The sequence below is a fragment of the Struthio camelus genome, chromosome 1, assembly GCF_040807025.1.
Source record: "Struthio camelus isolate bStrCam1 chromosome 1, bStrCam1.hap1, whole genome shotgun sequence".
NCBI classification, from domain to species: domain Eukaryota; kingdom Metazoa; phylum Chordata; class Aves; order Struthioniformes; family Struthionidae; genus Struthio; species Struthio camelus.
Genome location: NC_090942.1, coordinates 57,165,114 through 57,181,803, shown reverse-complemented (window position 1 = coordinate 57,181,803; position 16,690 = coordinate 57,165,114). Strand labels below are relative to the sequence as shown.

General features: G+C 47.0%; 1 protein-coding gene across 1 annotated transcript in view; it reads right to left on the bottom strand.

The window, feature by feature from the left end:
- MRTFA (myocardin related transcription factor A) overlaps positions 1-11,967 on the bottom strand; it is a 122,260-nt gene extending 110,293 nt beyond the window's left edge. Inside the window, exon 1 of the mRNA XM_068941308.1 lies at positions 11,735-11,967. The gene's annotated coding sequence lies outside the window, so the exon portion shown is untranslated. The remainder of the gene's footprint in view (positions 1-11,734) is intronic.
- Between the last annotated feature and the right edge of the window lie 4,723 nt (positions 11,968-16,690).

Sequence of the window (16,690 nt, the reverse complement as noted above, 5' to 3'; positions counted from 1 at the left end):
CTATACGCTCCTCCTAACTGAGAAGCCTTATGAGCACCTGGGGAAAGAGTCTGCAAAAGATACTATTTCCAAGAGCAAAACAGAAGAGAATAACAGGAAAACATTCAATGCATGGGGTTTCACTGGTAATTCCACTTCGCAAACACAAAACTCGCAGAAGCGGATGGCATTTATGCTGTTACATACTCTCAATCTCAGCCACGGATCCCAACTCTAATTGCAGGCCTGCTTCCTTTTACAGAGCTTTTGGGCGTCCCACCACAAACCCCTGCTTCTCACCCTCCTGCAGCCTGACCGCCACTTAGCCAGTCAGTGAAAAGGTTGCTGCCCACTTAAACCACAGCTTGTTCAAGCTGCCCACGCATGGGCATGGGCTGAACCTGGGGCAAAACTTGCTGCTGAAATAGCCAATGGTAGTAACAGCTCCCCACACTAGAGTTAAAAAGCAAGGGGCATAGTAAAAGCATGAGTGCAAGCTTTCATGATGAAAAGAAGCAGTAAATTGAGCTTTAAGCACAACATGTTTCTCTTACACTTAATTTAGCACTCGTACTGACAGCTCCTGGAGATACAGACCTTTTATCTGCTGGCTGCAGCCTCTCCCACAGCGGTGACTCAGCTGGCCCTTGCCTACACGCCTTGTTTGAGTGGGAACAGCTCCAAGAGGCCCTAATAAAGTTTAGCCCCCATGGGCCCAACCATTTCTGGCTTCTCTAGGGACAACCTGGTCAAGCAAAGCCCAGTAGGAGGTGGTCCGAGTTACTTGCTGTTTAGGAAGGGGAGGAAACGCTCCTTCAGGGCTAATCTCACTTGTGGCCAAGAAAGCACCTGCAGGCTGTCACGACTCTGTCCTCTCCATCCTGTTCCCACTACCCTCTCTCCCAGGCTGGCATTGCATTCAAGGGTCTGCATTTTTTTTTCTTACATGAGTACTGCTTGGGGAATTGCGCTTGCTACTACCTTCCTGGTGGATGGGAGAGGCAGGGGAAAAACGAAGCCATGAAGGCTTGATGGTGCTGCTGTCCATCAGTCTGCAGGTAAAGAAGTTTGGGTTGCAGATCAACGTACAAGCGTTTTCTTTGTAAACTGGCTTTCCGCTCATCGTTACGGCCTCCCAAACTCTCCCTCTTGGCAGGAGAGCTCTGCCACGGAAAGACGATTCCCTGCATATCTCCTTTCCTGGCCATCGCTCCCCTTGTGCCGACGCTGCCGGCCGCCTGATCCCGCGGGGAGCCGGTCTGACTAGTTAGAATGCAATAAAACAAAAAAAGTGAAGCAGAGCTTTGAAAAAACAAACACGAAAGCTTTCTGCCAGGTCTGTTCCCTGGACCGACTCATTAAAGGCTTCAGTAGGCATTACCCCCAGCCGAAGGAAGAGCCTTTGGCGCTGCAGCCGGGTGGTGCAAGTCCAGCTAAAGCAGCCGGCCGCCCCCTCCCCTGCCCTGGGCCAGCGGGGAAACGCAGGCCATCGCAACGGTTTGGCCGCCGTGCCCTGCCTCCTCCGGCCGTGAGCGTCTCCTCGTACTGCTGAAGGACCTACGGGCTGCCATGCCCTTGCGGTATCGCTGTGCCCACCACAGCGCGTACTACCCGCTGCCGCAGACCCAGCGGGGCTGAACGAGGGCCGGCGGGGCCGTGGCAGCACCTCCAGGACCAGGCTGAAATCCAGCCGTCTGCAAACGGGCCAGCTCTCCTCGCTCGCAGCCCCGGACCCATCCGGACGTGGCTTCAGTTCCCGGCGTGGCTGGTTTGCTCCAGACAGGAAGCTGAGCGACGCGCTCGCTTCTTCCGCAGAAGAAGAAATTAATTAATTAATTAAAAAAAAAAAACACGCTGGGAAATGCAGTCGTTACGGCAGCCGGCTGCCGTGGGGGATCACGCACGGAGGTTATAAACGGGCTCGCTCGGCGGGGCGGCCTGCGCCAGCGGATCCTTAGCGGGAGGGAAAAGAGCTCGTGCCTGGTTTTGTTGGCACCCCAACAACATCTGCGCTGACTCTGCTGGGACGCTCGCCCTCGTGGCCGAACGAGGAGCGCCGGCGGCAGGAACACGCGGGGCCGTGATGCCACCGGGCGCTGGCGGCAGCCGAAATCCACCCCCCTGCCCGTGAGCCAACCGCCCGGTTTGCCCGCAGAGGGGAACAGCGGTTAACCTGGGGAAAACCCTTTGCCTTAACCTTCTCGTTTCGTGCGCCGCCGAGGTGACATCCCGTTCTGCCCAGCCCGCGACGGGATCACGGAGAAAAAAGGAAGCAAACGAGCTGAAACAGGTGTCATGGGAACCACAGGCTATATTGACAGAGATGAAGAAAAGCCACCAAGAAACCACGGAGGCCCCTCGAACTGCAGCCGTGATGACTACTTGCCCGCTGGAGCCGCTGCCTCATTGACCTCCGCCAGTGACTGAAGGATAAAAACCCCCGCGGGCAGCTTTGCTCCAGACAAACGTCATAAAAATGCTGGTTGCAACATCTTGGCAGCACAGCGAATGCGTAGACGGGGACCCTGCCCGGTTACAGTGCCAACAACTGTGAAGGGAAACATGCTGCTTTCTGCATCCTAGAGAAGCTGGGAGGATGATTATCTGCCTTTAAAGAAGATAAAATTACCGTCGTTGTTGAGAAATTAACCTTAAATACTAACACCCTTGCAATAAGCTTCGCCTACACTAGGGGAGACCATTCATGCTTTTTTTTCGAGCCAGAGAAGCAATGTTTTTGGGCAGGTTAACAAAAACCTTTCACAGACTTCTTAATAGGCAGATTTCTTAATGAAATAAAGAATGAGTTTGTCCGTAGTTGGGCTAGTTTGTTGGATAGATATTAAATAGTTAATAGGTTACAGAGCATCCAGGCTGAGCTAGCTAACCGAGGCTCTCACCGCAGTAGTGAGAATTTAAGGGAGGGCAAGGATTAGCCCAGGGACTTCGGCGGAAACCCAAGGAGGGGCAGAGCTGTTGCAGCCCCGTGCCCGCACTGCGCGCAGACTACGAACCCGCGTCTCCACCACTTCAGCGGCCCATTTACATCCGTTGAAGATCGGGCCATCGACCTGCGCTGCGCACAACTCGCCGGCCCCTCTCCCAAGCGCGGAGCTGTGCCGTGCCGCGAGGTAGCCCCGGACCAAACGGCTTCAAAGCACCTCCAGAGCTACAGGCGTGACGGATGGAATTCAAAATATGACCCCAGGGCCTCACTGCTCTCTCGCTTAATTTTAGCCGATCTTTTGATTGCTCATACATCAAACGCGAAGGATTTTCACTGTACTGAAAAGTAAACGTGCCGATTAGAGTGACCTCAGGGCAGAGTTGGCAGCTTAACTTCTTTGTCATACTCATCAAACGTGGTGGTGATGGTGTGCCTTTAAGATATAGAGACCTATTATTGTGCCCTTCTGCACATACCTGTGTTTGTGTGCTTTGCTACACAGTCTTCCCCAGGAGAGCTGGAAAAGGGCAGCGCCGGCAGGTGGGGAATTATTTGGCTTCCTTGATAGCATTTATTTCTATCCTCTGTTGTAGAGCTATCATTTTGTTTTCCTATTACTAGTTAAAAATTAATACAAGTTAGTTCTGTTTAAAGCAACAGGAATACTGACATCACATATATTAGATCTTGGCCCTTTCCCACCCTTTATTTAGACAGATTAAGATAAGACTTGGCATATAATTAATATCAGCCAAGGGCATTTTAAACAAGATCATTTCAGCAAAAAAAAAAAAAGGGGGGGGAAATTTTGTAGGAAATAAGCTTCACTTTTGTTGTTAAAAAGATGATTTAAACAAAAGTATTGATTTCATCAGTGATATCATGGCTAAAACTAACAATAAAAAATGCCGACAAACTCTCTCTGCTATTGTCCAGCTGCCCTGAGGAACTTTTGTCATCCTGTCGGCTGTTGCGCTGGGATGGTAGCGGTCATCAGAAGAGACTGCTCTAATCTGTTAGTTGCCTCAAGCAACCAGGCACGTAGTTGCTCTTAGAAGAGTGTGGGACTTGCAATGTGGGCAAGCACAGCGCAAGGTACCTGCCAGACACTGAATGACTGGCATGGTGGAGGAAGAAAAGGAGGGAGCCGAGGGGTCAGAGCGTCCTTCCCTTTTTCTGGTGAGGCTTCTCCCATGTCATCAGATGGGATTGTGTAGGCCCCTGCACCGAAAAATGAGGTGGGAAAATGAGGAGCCTGCTCCCTTTTTTCCAAGGGGAAAAGTGGAGCCCACCAAAAAATAGCAGCTCAGCCCCCGAAGCACTGCAGCAATCCCAGCCTCGTTCTTGAGGAGGCAGGAATTCATCCCAAAGTCTCCAAGCACCATTCGGTTTTATGCAGGCCACCCCCTCGGCATTGCCAGGAGCAGCAGTTGCGTCAGCAGCTCTCAGGCTGTTTCGCTCCACACCCCTTTCCCATGGGCACTCACGCCTCCTCCTTCCCACCACCAGGAATGTGGCCAGTGTCAGAAACAGAGATGCTAAATAGTGTCCTGCTCATGCTATCATCCTCAAGTGTCTCATGTCCCTTCTGAAATTTGGGAAATGCTAAATGAGGTGATTCACATAGCTTTCTCCTAAGCTGCAGGCAAGAGATCGAAAGGAAAGAGCTGGTGCGACACGAGTTCAGAGTGTGCAGTGGATGCCCTTGGGACACACCTGGTGAAGCATCTTCAGGAGAAGGAGAAATGTAAGGTTTCTCAGAAAGACCTACCCTAGAAACTACCCAAAGAGAAATCAAGGTGATGGTAGTCCCTCTCTTTTAGGCAGCAACCATTTGAAACCAAGGCCCACAGGAATTATTTAGAAGACAGACTGGGCAAAATCTGGAAGTTCAAATGTAAAGACCTTGAACTCAGTCTCCCATCAAGCAATGGCAGAGAAATAGCCTGTGGAGATGAGGAGGTGAAAGTCTCAGGCTCATTGCTGATGCCCCTGGATATGGCAGCTCGCCCTCCCCAGGCCTGCGCTCACCTCCTTCCTTCCCCACCTGCCCCTGAGCTTTCTGCACCCTCCCTTGCTCCCACCTGCTGCTTCGCCACCCTTTGCTGAGCCAGTTCTGCCCTTGGTGGGTCTAAATGAGCTCAGCTCCCTCCCCATCCTGCTGCCCTCATCTAATCATGTTCCCGAGCCTCAAAACAGACTTAAGCCACAAAGGCCACAACCCTCTTCTGTACAGGGTCTACCAAACAGGGAACGGTTTTCCCAACACGGGTCCCAATGCAGGCACAGGAACACACCATGGCGCGGGACTGGCACCGCTGGGGCAGGCGGCAAGGACAGCAATCCCTCCAGCCGCAGCAAAAACCCTGCGTTAAAATGCAGCTCCAGCGCCACAGCCTCAGTCAATATCTCTGCATCATCATCAGGCTGGAGTTGGGATCACTCTTTCCTCCAATATCAGACAGTGTTTTTCCCAGGCCTGTGAAAATGGGTTTTTTTTTTCCCCTAGGCCTTCACTCAGAGTCCCACAAGGACGATGGCAGCACCTAGCCCCAGGAAGAAGAAGAAATTCAAACATACTACAGGTCTCAGTGCCTCCTACTGTTTCACTCCGGCTGGTTTCTCCACAGTTTGTTATCTGTTTGGCATTCCCTTTGCGGGTGCCCTTTTCTAACCCAGCATATGAAAGACTCCCCTTTGAGGAGCAAGCATCTACATACTTCCACCCTCAAGGGCTCAGAAACCTCTACACTGCCACCTGCAACATCGTGGGGACCCAGGCGCTCCCACCAAGGTGAGGAGACACGTGAATTAGTCCAGACAGAGCTCTGGCTGCTACCGACCACCCTCTCCTGGGAGCTGAATGAGCTCACAGAGAGCTGGATCAATCCTCTGCTCCTTACCCAGCTCTAAAACCTTGGCACGACTAGTACTGACCCAGCAAAGTAATTTTCCTTCAGAAGGCCTCGGCTGTTTGCCCTCCCCTCTGCCAGAGCCTGTGGATGGCTCTCGGTTTCTAAATCACTGGGAATTGCTGAAGGTCTTTTCTGAAGGCCTCTCTCACGTTTTAAATTTGCCTTTGCTGAAGTAATAACAGGTCCCAGCAGCTGTTATAGTGCTGGAAAATGACAGAAGCTGTGAGCTCTCAGCGAGAAAACGTGTTTTCTATTGCTGATAACTGGAAATCATTGGGCAAGTTAATCCTAGAAGAGGAAAAGGGGAAAAACAGCAAGAGAAAAGATCAGTGTGTTTCTGTGTCAGCACTAGTAGGCCCTGCTAAACCTGCTAAACAAGGCTCCTGTCAAGAATGGCTGAAGTGGTAAAAAAAAAAAAAAAAATGAGGGGGAGAAAATGAGAAAGAGAATGGGAAAACAGAGGAGGGATGAATGGGAAAAGGATGAGTGCAACAACTCATGCAGTCAGTCCCCAGAACACACCCACTGAAGGACTTGGTAGGCTCTCTCCCACTTGCCATCACACACACACTCAAAATAAAAGTGACATAAAGATACTGCACAAAAACATTGCTTACTTCCTTCTTTCCCGTCACTCTGAATCTCAGCTAAGTTCAGTCCCCATCACGGAGCTCCCGCACAGCTTAGGCTGCAGCTACCGTTGCAACATTTTGAATATTACCCCAAGATATCGCAGGCATTTTTACAGGGACAGCAGGATGCCTCTTAGACGAGAGCGCAGAGAGGCGCAGATTTCCGGCAGCGCCGTTGCTCTGTCTGCACCCCAGAGTCACGGCCGGGCACATCGCTCTTGTGCTCCCCCCTCAACACAGTTCCTGCACACCCCGAGCCCCAAAACTCGCAGGCCTGAGTTGAGCCCCAAGGAGACCTTCCACTAACATCTTTGTACCGAGCCCCTAGCAAAGGGAGCCAGGATCAGCCCTGACAAGCGTATACGTTAAAGATGGGCGTCAGCAGCGCGGAGAAGGGGCTGCAGTCACCTCCCGTTAGCGCTGCCCGGCTCCCCCCGTGCCCTGTGCGTGTCGACGGACGGGCAGGACCCGCCTGTTCAAGCCTCCTGGTCACTTGCTTTGAAATGCCTACGGATCCCCGTTTCCCACCGTGCCATGCTTGTGATCAGCAACTCCAATATGACAAGGGAAATAACAGGCAAAAGGAGTCAAAAACCATACCGACAAGGTACCCGCTGGCTGTCGTCAGCCTTCCCTCCCTCCTCTCTTGCTCTCCCTCCTCCTTAACAATGCAGTGAGCGTTTTGCAGTGGGGATGTCCGACACCTACTGAAACAGAACTGGCCTTTTCTTTAAGCGCATCCTTCTTGCCAGTTGAAGGGCTACCAGCACAGTGAGGGAATGAGTCTGCTGATTGCCCGAGAGATAAAAGAGTATTACACCACGAAGCAGAATTAGTGGGAGGGGACGGGCTGGATCAGCAAAGTTGTATAGGTGTGAAATGTGAAGAGCGCTGAACGATGGTTATAATAAAAACCCTTCTTCACCCATTATTAAGAATAGGTAAAATGAGGAGGGTACCTGTCTCTTAAATTCAGAATCCGGAAGAAGAAATTCATCCTTCCGCACCTCTAAACCATCTGTGCTTTCTGAGGCTGCAAGCGGAAGTACATGGCCGTGGCGTCAAATTCCACAATCGAAAATAACTAGTGATGACAATACCGATAATATGCCCGTCGGGTCGACACCTCCAGAAAGGCCAACAAACTCCCCCGGGACACTGAGCAACAGATGCCACAGGCAAGGGAGGAGAGGTTGTCAAGCAGCAGAGAATCGAGGAATTCACAGCAGTCGAGCGGGCATGAGGTGGGCAGAAAGTCAGCTCGGAGCAGGGGAAGGAAGGGAAGGATGCTCATGCACAAGCCTTCCTTCTCAGTGCTTCGAAACAGCTCCCAGGATCCACCAATGCTTGTTCCTCTAGCATCCACAAATGTTATGGGAGTGGGAAACCCCACAGTTGTTTAAGCCACACAGAGGGGCAGGCTGCCCATGGGCCCTGGCTGCAATGTGCTACACATTCAGGATGTCGTAGGGGCTTGTGGGGGGACCACAGGCAGATGGTGCCCCTGTACCTGTAGCCGCTGATACCTTTACAGCAGGTTCTTGTTTTCACCTGGGTTTACAGGGGCATGAATACCCAGTGGCAGCGCATTTTGAAACGTGCAACCTTCACATCGGTCAAAGTTTTGAGCTCCCCTTGGGATTCTTGCTTGCTTGAGGAACATCCATTCCTCTTTCTAGAGGTGGCTGCTTGTCTAAGTCAGTGCAAAGAAATAAACATTGACCTCGGGCAGCAACCTAATGGCTGGTTTTGACTTGTGTAACATTTTGTGGGTTAGGGCCCATTTTGTGTAATTTTTGCTGTATTATATTGCTGCAGTTTCCAAGACAACAGAGCCAGTAATGCTGGGGGTTCCCATAAGCTACAAGAGAAGGCTACCTTAAGAGTGTTCAGCAGAAACGGCCCTTGGTGGAAACCTAGGAGCCCCTTCTGGCCCAAAACAACTCAAATATACTGCTTTCTGGAGCAGACTACGAAGCTGCTGCAGGTGGAAGAGTGGTTAATGAACCAGATGTGGTAGAAGAAGTAGTGCAGAAGATATGCTGTGATGTGATGCAGTTGCGTTTTAACAGTGGATACTTAGCAATAGCCTTAGGTGGGCGTCAGGACCATGCGAAAGTCCATCAAGCCATGCATTGCGCAAATGGAGCGAGTGACAATCCCTGCCTCCGCAGAGCTTCCGGGTTAACAGACAGGACCTGGCAGGTGGAAGGAAGCAGCGAGCCGGCAGAGGGTAAGAGTACATGGCAGAAATAATGGGATGTTTTCACACAGATTAGCTGTTTGCTCACGTTACAGACAATCAAGAGGACAAGCTGCCTTCTACCTAGACTTTATCTGCTGAGAGCTTTCAGTATGCAGCACATCCGAGATGAAATTTAAGGATGCAGATTCAGCCTGGCACTATTCCTACAGTAAGGAGTGGGTGTAGCTGTCAATTTTCTATAGGTGGCAAATGTGCCCAGAATATTCGTTGGGTACTTTTCTTTGGTAGTTTTTCTGCAACAAATAGGAACACATAAGATGGCCAGCAGCAAAAAATTACCATGGGCAGTGACTGTCTTGAAAATGGTGCAAGCGTCCACTACCATGAACCAAGCCTCCTGAGGAGGCCTGTGCTGCGTGCATTAGTTTCCAAAAGTGCGGCTTTGGTTACCTTCACTTATTTAGTTTTTCCTACATGTTTGCATGTTTCCAGAGAGAAGGCTTGCAGGTTTTGGGGTTTTTTTACAATTGGATAAATGAAGTGTGGGTTATGAAAAGAAAGGGCCTAGAAAAAAGGCAGAACGTATCCCCTCTTTCAGGTAGTGAGAAAAACTGTCACCCTGCTATGGGGCTGATGGTCTTTGCAGACAGTGCCATCTGCAAAAGTTTATGGGAATTAAAGAATAGTGTGAATTTAAACTAATTGCCCATACGGGCTCTCCTGCTCCTGAAGTTATGCAGTTACTCAGGAAATTAATTTTCATCAACTGTTCCCGAACAACTCCCCATGTAAACAAAACCTAACCAGATTTCTTCCCTCTGCTCTCATTTAAGAATCTCAAAGGGGATGAAACAGTAACTCGCAATCCCCTGAAGGTGCTTTATGTAATCACAGCAACGTAAACGGACCTTTGCGTAAATGAGAAATGGATTCCTTCCCCTTTTATGAATCACCTTCCGCCACAGCAACCTCTCATTTACAGCTCTCCCATTTCCTCAGAGAGGAAAAGGAGAAAAGGGCCGCATGTCCATGGACTGGAAGGAACGAGACCCTCCGGGGGATCCCATCCTCCTCCTGGAGAATAAAGCCTATTTCCCACCCACCAAAACCCAAGCTTTTGGATAGCGTGTTCAGTGATGTGAGAGCGTTTGCAGGAACACAAAGGACTGCATCATCTGAGCGTGCTTGTGCATGCCTTGCATGGATACAGCGACAGTTTGCCTGTCTCACATGTGCCGGCTCCATCCACCCAGGACTCCCTGTCTGGCAGGCTAACATCTGCCTTTAGGCTTAGATAAGTTTTAACAAACAACCGATATACTCACAGATTAGACTTGTCAATGTTTTGACAAATGCTTTAAGTTGTGAAAGGTGGGGGGGAATCATATGTATTCTGGCCAAGAGAATTTGGAGTAATCTTATATTTAAAAAAAAAAAGTTAATTACCTGCTGTGAATTTTTTATCAGTTTTCTACACATAATATTTAAATAAGAGATTGGTGAACTGGCTGTGAATTGACTCAGAACAAAAAGTACCTGTTCTGATTTAAAGTATGTTGAAGTTGCACCTAAAAAGACCTGCTCCGGAAACAGATGAAGCTTGAAGACGTGACGCCACAACTTTGCTCAATCAGCATTACAAATTACATTTGGAGCCGTTCAATATTTTTCACTGAAGAGCCCAAATTTCACAAGACCAGCTCTCACTCCACACTCTTCTACGCGATTTAGAAGCCGCCGTAGATTTATTTTCCTTTTGTTTTCTGATGTACACATAAAGTTTTAGAAGTCAACCAACAATCTGGTGCTAAGAGTTTTCAGGTATTTCTGGCAGGAAGACCCTCACCTCACCTTTGGGGTAAAGCTTGCCTGACTGCCTTGGAAGGAGGCAGATAAAGCAGATGGTTCTCATCCCTTCCGGCCCGGGAGCAGCTCGGCTCCTCTCTATAAGCAAACTGCTCGGCTTTAAGAAAGGCCCTCTAATTCCTCTGTGCTGGCTTGGTAGAAAGCCTGAGAGGAAGGCAAAATGGATGTAATAAAAAAGTTGGATGTGAAACAATAATAGTGAGTGCAGCGAGGGGGCACATGAAAACTTTTCACGCGAGCGTGTCGGAAACAGCGCGAACTTATTAGCTAGCCTGTACTCTGCAGGGTTTTTTTCTTTCCTATCCTGGGACATTAAGTCCTCTCTTTGTGCAAAGCAACACGGGAACGCTCCATTCTGGTCAGTCTTAGCCAAAATCACCCTTAATGCATCTCAGCTGGCTTATGAAAGATCAGTTTGCAATATTGTGACTCCCTTGAGTGCCGTGATAATCCAGATAAGGAAGACCACAAGAAAAATGCATAAGTATTTTTAGCTCACATCCTATTTTTGCTCTGTCCACTGTGAAAAAAGACAAGGGCAAAGATTACTCAGTAGAAAGCTTTTCTCTCCAGGGGAGAATTAGTTCAGCCAATTGACTCACCCTCACCCCCATCCCCTACGCTTTTAAAGAGTGAAAAAGTAGAGAGAAAAATTAAACCTCTATTTTGCACAAGTAACTCCAGCATTGAGAAATAAACTATATGTATTTTGTCTCCTTTTCTGCATAGTGCCAATTGCATCAAAGCGACACATGTGAGAAAAATCCGGGAATTTCACATGAATTTCACCTTTGAAAGAGTCTAAAGCTTAAAGTTTCAACTATTTAACATGGTAAAAAGGGTTTTGTACAATAAGGGTGGAAAGAGGAAAGTAGGCCTTTCCTTCTTTTCTAATAATTTTCTTAAATGAACTATATTAGAGAATAGTACTATAAAATAATGGCCTAATAGAGACTGTCATCATTTCTGAAAGATCTTTTCTCAATAAAAGAGCTAGAAAACAGTTCTCAGACATCAGTCTTCTGCATAATCAGCAACCCAAATTCACCTTTCCAGAGATTAATCACGGGAAGGAATTGCTTTACTGAAAATAGTCATACATGAGTTCAAACTACTTCCATTTCTTGCATTTATAGATATGCCCCATAGCCTTGATCACCACAATAATGGACAGAAAACACGAACTTACCGTAAGAGGCTTCATCACACAAGGCACTGTCACTAGGAGACAAGGAGGACCACAGTCTCTTTAACTTTCGGCTTCTCCTCCCTGACTCCTTGCAAGACAGGGCAGGAATAAATCATTACCGATCACAACGGTGGTGGTACAGGTCTACAGTGTAGACTCCTGTCCAGAAACGGTCGATTGCATCTAACTCAGTTAACATAGGTCATCAAAGCAGCCGTCACAGGGGAACTCCTTTGGTTACGACATCTGTGGGCAGAGTTGAGGTTACAGAGGTCTCCTAACGATCCTCCACCAGCTGAGAAGGCTCACCACACTTTCCCAGCCAGAAGTTGCATCGTGGCCAAGAGAAGAAAAACGTTAAACTGCCGTCCTGAGCTATTCAAAGCTTCTCCTGGTGGTCATGCTCGGCCTTTCTAAACACCTCCGCATGTGGTTAGAAAAACAGGAAACATTCGGGTCACAACTTTCACTAAGTGTATGGTGGACAAGGGGATCTTTTGAAGTCGCATCTAGATTGGAACAAAGAATTAGGAGTGAGTATCAAGCCAAGATTCCTGCTTTGTTTCATCAGTAGTACCACCAGCGCAGACAGGGTTACGAAAGCGTGCCTGTATGTTGCCAGAGACGGACTTCGTTTTCTGTAGCCTGCCCTGAACTTGGTTTGGCCACATCTATGCTAGCCAATGGTATTTTATCATCAGTCATTGCTCCAAAAATCATTGTTGAACAACGTTACTTTTCTGAACTTGAAAGTAGTTCACGTTCACATGGCATTTGTGTTGACCCCAAAACAATGAAATTATTTTAATAAAGTCTCCTCCTCTCAGCATGTGTGGTCAGATGCTATCAATATTTTACTAATGATGAGACACACAAAAGGACCAAATCTGGCTGTGGAATCAAGCACTTGTTCCTTTTTCTACATAAACACAAGACTAAGGGATTTACCAAGAGAGAGGAGCAAAATGGGTAACCCAGAAGATATCTATCTGGACCTCATGATATCTATATGCCTCTTTGTCTTTGCCACAGAACAGTTCTCCTGAAAATAAACCTGTTTTTTTACCAATGTGATTTACTGTATGTTTTTAAAAACTAGACTGGCAAACATTCCTCACTGCTGCCTAAGCTGAGGCCTTAACCAAAGGCATCTTCTGCTCCCTTCCCCCTCCCAACACTACTGTTTCAATAGACTTATCAGGGCTGTTACTGCAAGTGTCCCTCAATCCACTGAACTTCCGCATTCACGACTGCCTGCCAGCATAAGACACCTGGGAAACGCTTCCGACATGATGTGAACTGAAATAAAAAGATTGTAGGATAGCAGAGCCCAAGCTGTCAAGCAGGGTAGTCCACATATCTCCCTAAGGAGACACTCAAGGTCTCTCCACATGGACCGAAACGCATTGCAGGCCCTCTATGCAGGAGTTTTGTATCATATGGAACAGCCAGTGGGATGTTGGGCAATGCAGGCAACACTTATCATGTGGCCCAGCTTATACAGGGATGTTGGTCATTTAATAGGACCAGTCATCCTCACACCACAGGTAACAGCTCCTCTTTTGGTTATATACTGGGCAAGGAGCTCGGGAAAGAGGGCTGCAGAGAGGAGGCAGCTGAAATCTGCAATTCCTCCAGCCTGTGCCTCAGAGATGCCTAAGAGAGCGTGGCAGGGAGCAAGCCAAGGGCAGAAGTTGTTCAGGCAGGCCACGACCAGCCCTTTGGGCATGGCCGGTGCCTCTGCTCAAGGGAAGCTGGCCAAGCAGTGCCTGGGGAGGCTCTACCGCAGTGGGGTTGCTGCCACCGCCTGCCAAGAGTGGTCTAAAGTTCTTCTGTGCGGCACTGGAAAACTGTGCTTCATACTCAGACATCACATCACATTAGCCACTCAAGTGGCTAGGAAAAGACAGTCGGGATTCATTAATGCTCTTTTAACTTTAATGACATTTGTAGAACATTGCTGCAAAGAAGCCTTCTGACAAACACATCGTTGGCTGACATATCTACATCCTGGGAGGGTGAGGCTACTTTGTTTTTCCTCCTTTTGCCTACAAGAACCACGTAACTGTTTTCAAGAGTGTAAAGATCTGTCAGGACAGAATGAAGGAGTTCATAGTCATTATGCTGTCTAGTTAGTTTCGATTTTTCCCGCCGTTCCTTCCAATGTATACAATAAAAGATAGCTGCCATGTAAGAACTAACTAGCTTTCCTATATCCACTAATTTCTGAAAAGTAAATGGATTGAACCTGAGAGATGCCTGCCTCAGATTGTTCTTATTGTGAAGAGTCAGTTTTCTTAACACAGGGCTTCGAAGTCCTCACCTGGTGCCACAGACAAGGGAAGTTTGGGACTGTAACCATTCTACACACTGCACCGGCTTTTGCAACTGAAAAAGTGTGTTTCTACAGCTGTTAGGCCATATTATTTCACTCAGCACAGACTTTTTAATGCAGCTACAGAGCATATTCCTCAGAAAAAGGAAGTATCCTTAGTCAGGAGGATAAGAGCTGCAATGAGGTTGTAGGGCAGAGGAGGGATTGCTCCAGTTCATCTGAAGGGAGTCAGAAAATAATTGCACAAACCAGAAAGCAGAGACGGAAACCACTAGTGTTGGTGGCGCTGTGAAATTCTCTGGCGACATCTTTTAAGGCAAGTGTTAGTACGAAACGCGTCCAAAATGCCAACACACCGTCTCAGGTAGCAACAACATCTACTTTTGCCAGCCAAAGTAATTGGCTATGCCTCTTGCAAATCATGCCAAATCCATGAAACAAAGATTACACTGAAATGGGCTTACAAGTTTTGGTGGCGGTGGCAGCAGTGATACAAAAACTCCATCCCCACAACAGACACAACATTTAGCCAGAATTGCCTTACAAATGCTCTGTCCTCACAACTTATTTTTTCCATTCCTTATAACCCTATGGCCTCCGATTTTACACTCGCATCTGAAACACCGTAGCCCGGAACCCATCGCTCAGCTTTTTCTTTTTCTCCCCACCAAACTGTTCCTCACTGGAACACTGCAACGTATGTTTACCTAACCAGAGCATTTTATTCTGCAGCATCCAATGCAACAGGCAAAATATTAAGTTTGTCAACATTCTTGACATGCATCTAACAAAATTTTGCTTATATTTAAAACAAAGCTCTTAACTTCATCTAGGATTTTAATTCACTGACCGTGCTATAATCACACCATGGAAAAATTTAACCCCACAAATTTGTACAAGGAGCATATGATGCGTAAAGAGTTGTGCAACAGCAAGTGTCCCTCCACTTAACAGCCGGATATAGCATTTCCAAGCAGAATAACATAGATCTTATCCTCATTTTCAGCTCCTGGTGCGTTCTTTCTCCAGGCTAAGGTTCACGGTTCATTAAAATCCTCAGTCAGCACAGTTTCAAGACCATAATTTCATTTCTTTTGGATCATTTAAAAGTCCCTCTGCATCAACTTTAAGAGGAAGACAACTAGTTATTCTGGAAACACTGAGCAGCAAGACCCAGGCTGGGAAGCAGGGTTTGCCTGCCATCTGGTGGTATGAAGGGCTTTTTCTTCTTATGCACAACACCGGGGAAAAAAAGTTTAGTAATACAGGCATTGCTCTTTAGCAGAACAGAGCAAGACTCCTCTAAATCAGCAAGAATAAAGAAGACTCCTCAAGGAGAACACATGCATAATGTGGTTGCTGAGCTTCAAAAATCAGTATACTTTTAGAATCAGCTATGAAAGCTAGTGACGTGCTACAGGAACAGTTAGTCTCTCACGGATAGGAGCTACAAGGTCTCTGGAGTTGGTTTTCATTTTTAAAAGGTAAGTAAGTAAGTTAAACATACCTTAAACAACTTCTTTAAGGTGAGTCCAACAATAACTGCATTACAAGAGCAAAGGACGTCCATGAATGTTTTTTCCTCAACTTTTGATAAACCCCATGTGTATTTGCTACACAGAAAAGCAATGAGGAAATAAAAAAGCTTCTTTTTTTTTCCTATTTCTTTGTCCTCTTCCCTACTTGTGAGGAAAGGAGGAAATTTTCCCACTTTATCACATAAACTAAATACAATATTGCAGTTTTATTGGAATGTTTATATTTTATTCCTGATAAATATTTTAAGAGTTTTGAAAGCAGCATATAAAGTCTTCAGTTTGTATCATTTGAAGTGTTAAGGAAAGAGTAAAAATGCAACTGAGAGATAAAAAGCAGTCTTCCCTTGTGAAAAATTCAAAGACCCTTGTACATTGCCTACTGTAATCCAGTGACTTGTAAAACTATAACACATGGTATCAAGATATTTTTTCATGCTCAGTCACAATGCAAGCCTAGGAGAAATAATTTAGAAGAAAGGAAGAAATTTACTTTATATGCAGTAGATCACTGTGAGGCTTAAGACTGTATGGACGTGTGCACAAGAAAAGATGATGAGAAAAATGCATCAAATTAGTTTTCTCACATCAGCATTCAGGAAACAGAGCACTTTACAAAAACTTCACATTGGCAAGTCACCGCAGCTCCTGGAGAATGTTTAAACAACAACAACAAACTTCCTAAGAACGAGATAGGCAGGATTTTTTGTACAAAGAGCAAATCTGGGCCTCTCAATATTGCATCACTCATGAGATAATGGGACTTGTAACTAGGCTCTGTCACATCTCTCTAACCCACACAGACATACTGAAATCTTCTAAGAATCACAGATTAAGATTAGATAGGCCAAGCCAAGAAATTTAAAGCGATAATTTTCAGTAAGGAAACTATAATGAAACATGCCAAAAGACTGGTCAGCATTTGTCTCTTAATTCCAAATAAATCCTATTGAAAAGAAAACTGCATGCTGCGGATCTGGATGTAAGCGTACAGAAGAGATTAGCTGTTACTAAGAATAAAAACAACATCCACAGTGACGACAGCTGGATAACAAGTGCTAATGATCACCACTCTTGCAGTGTAAG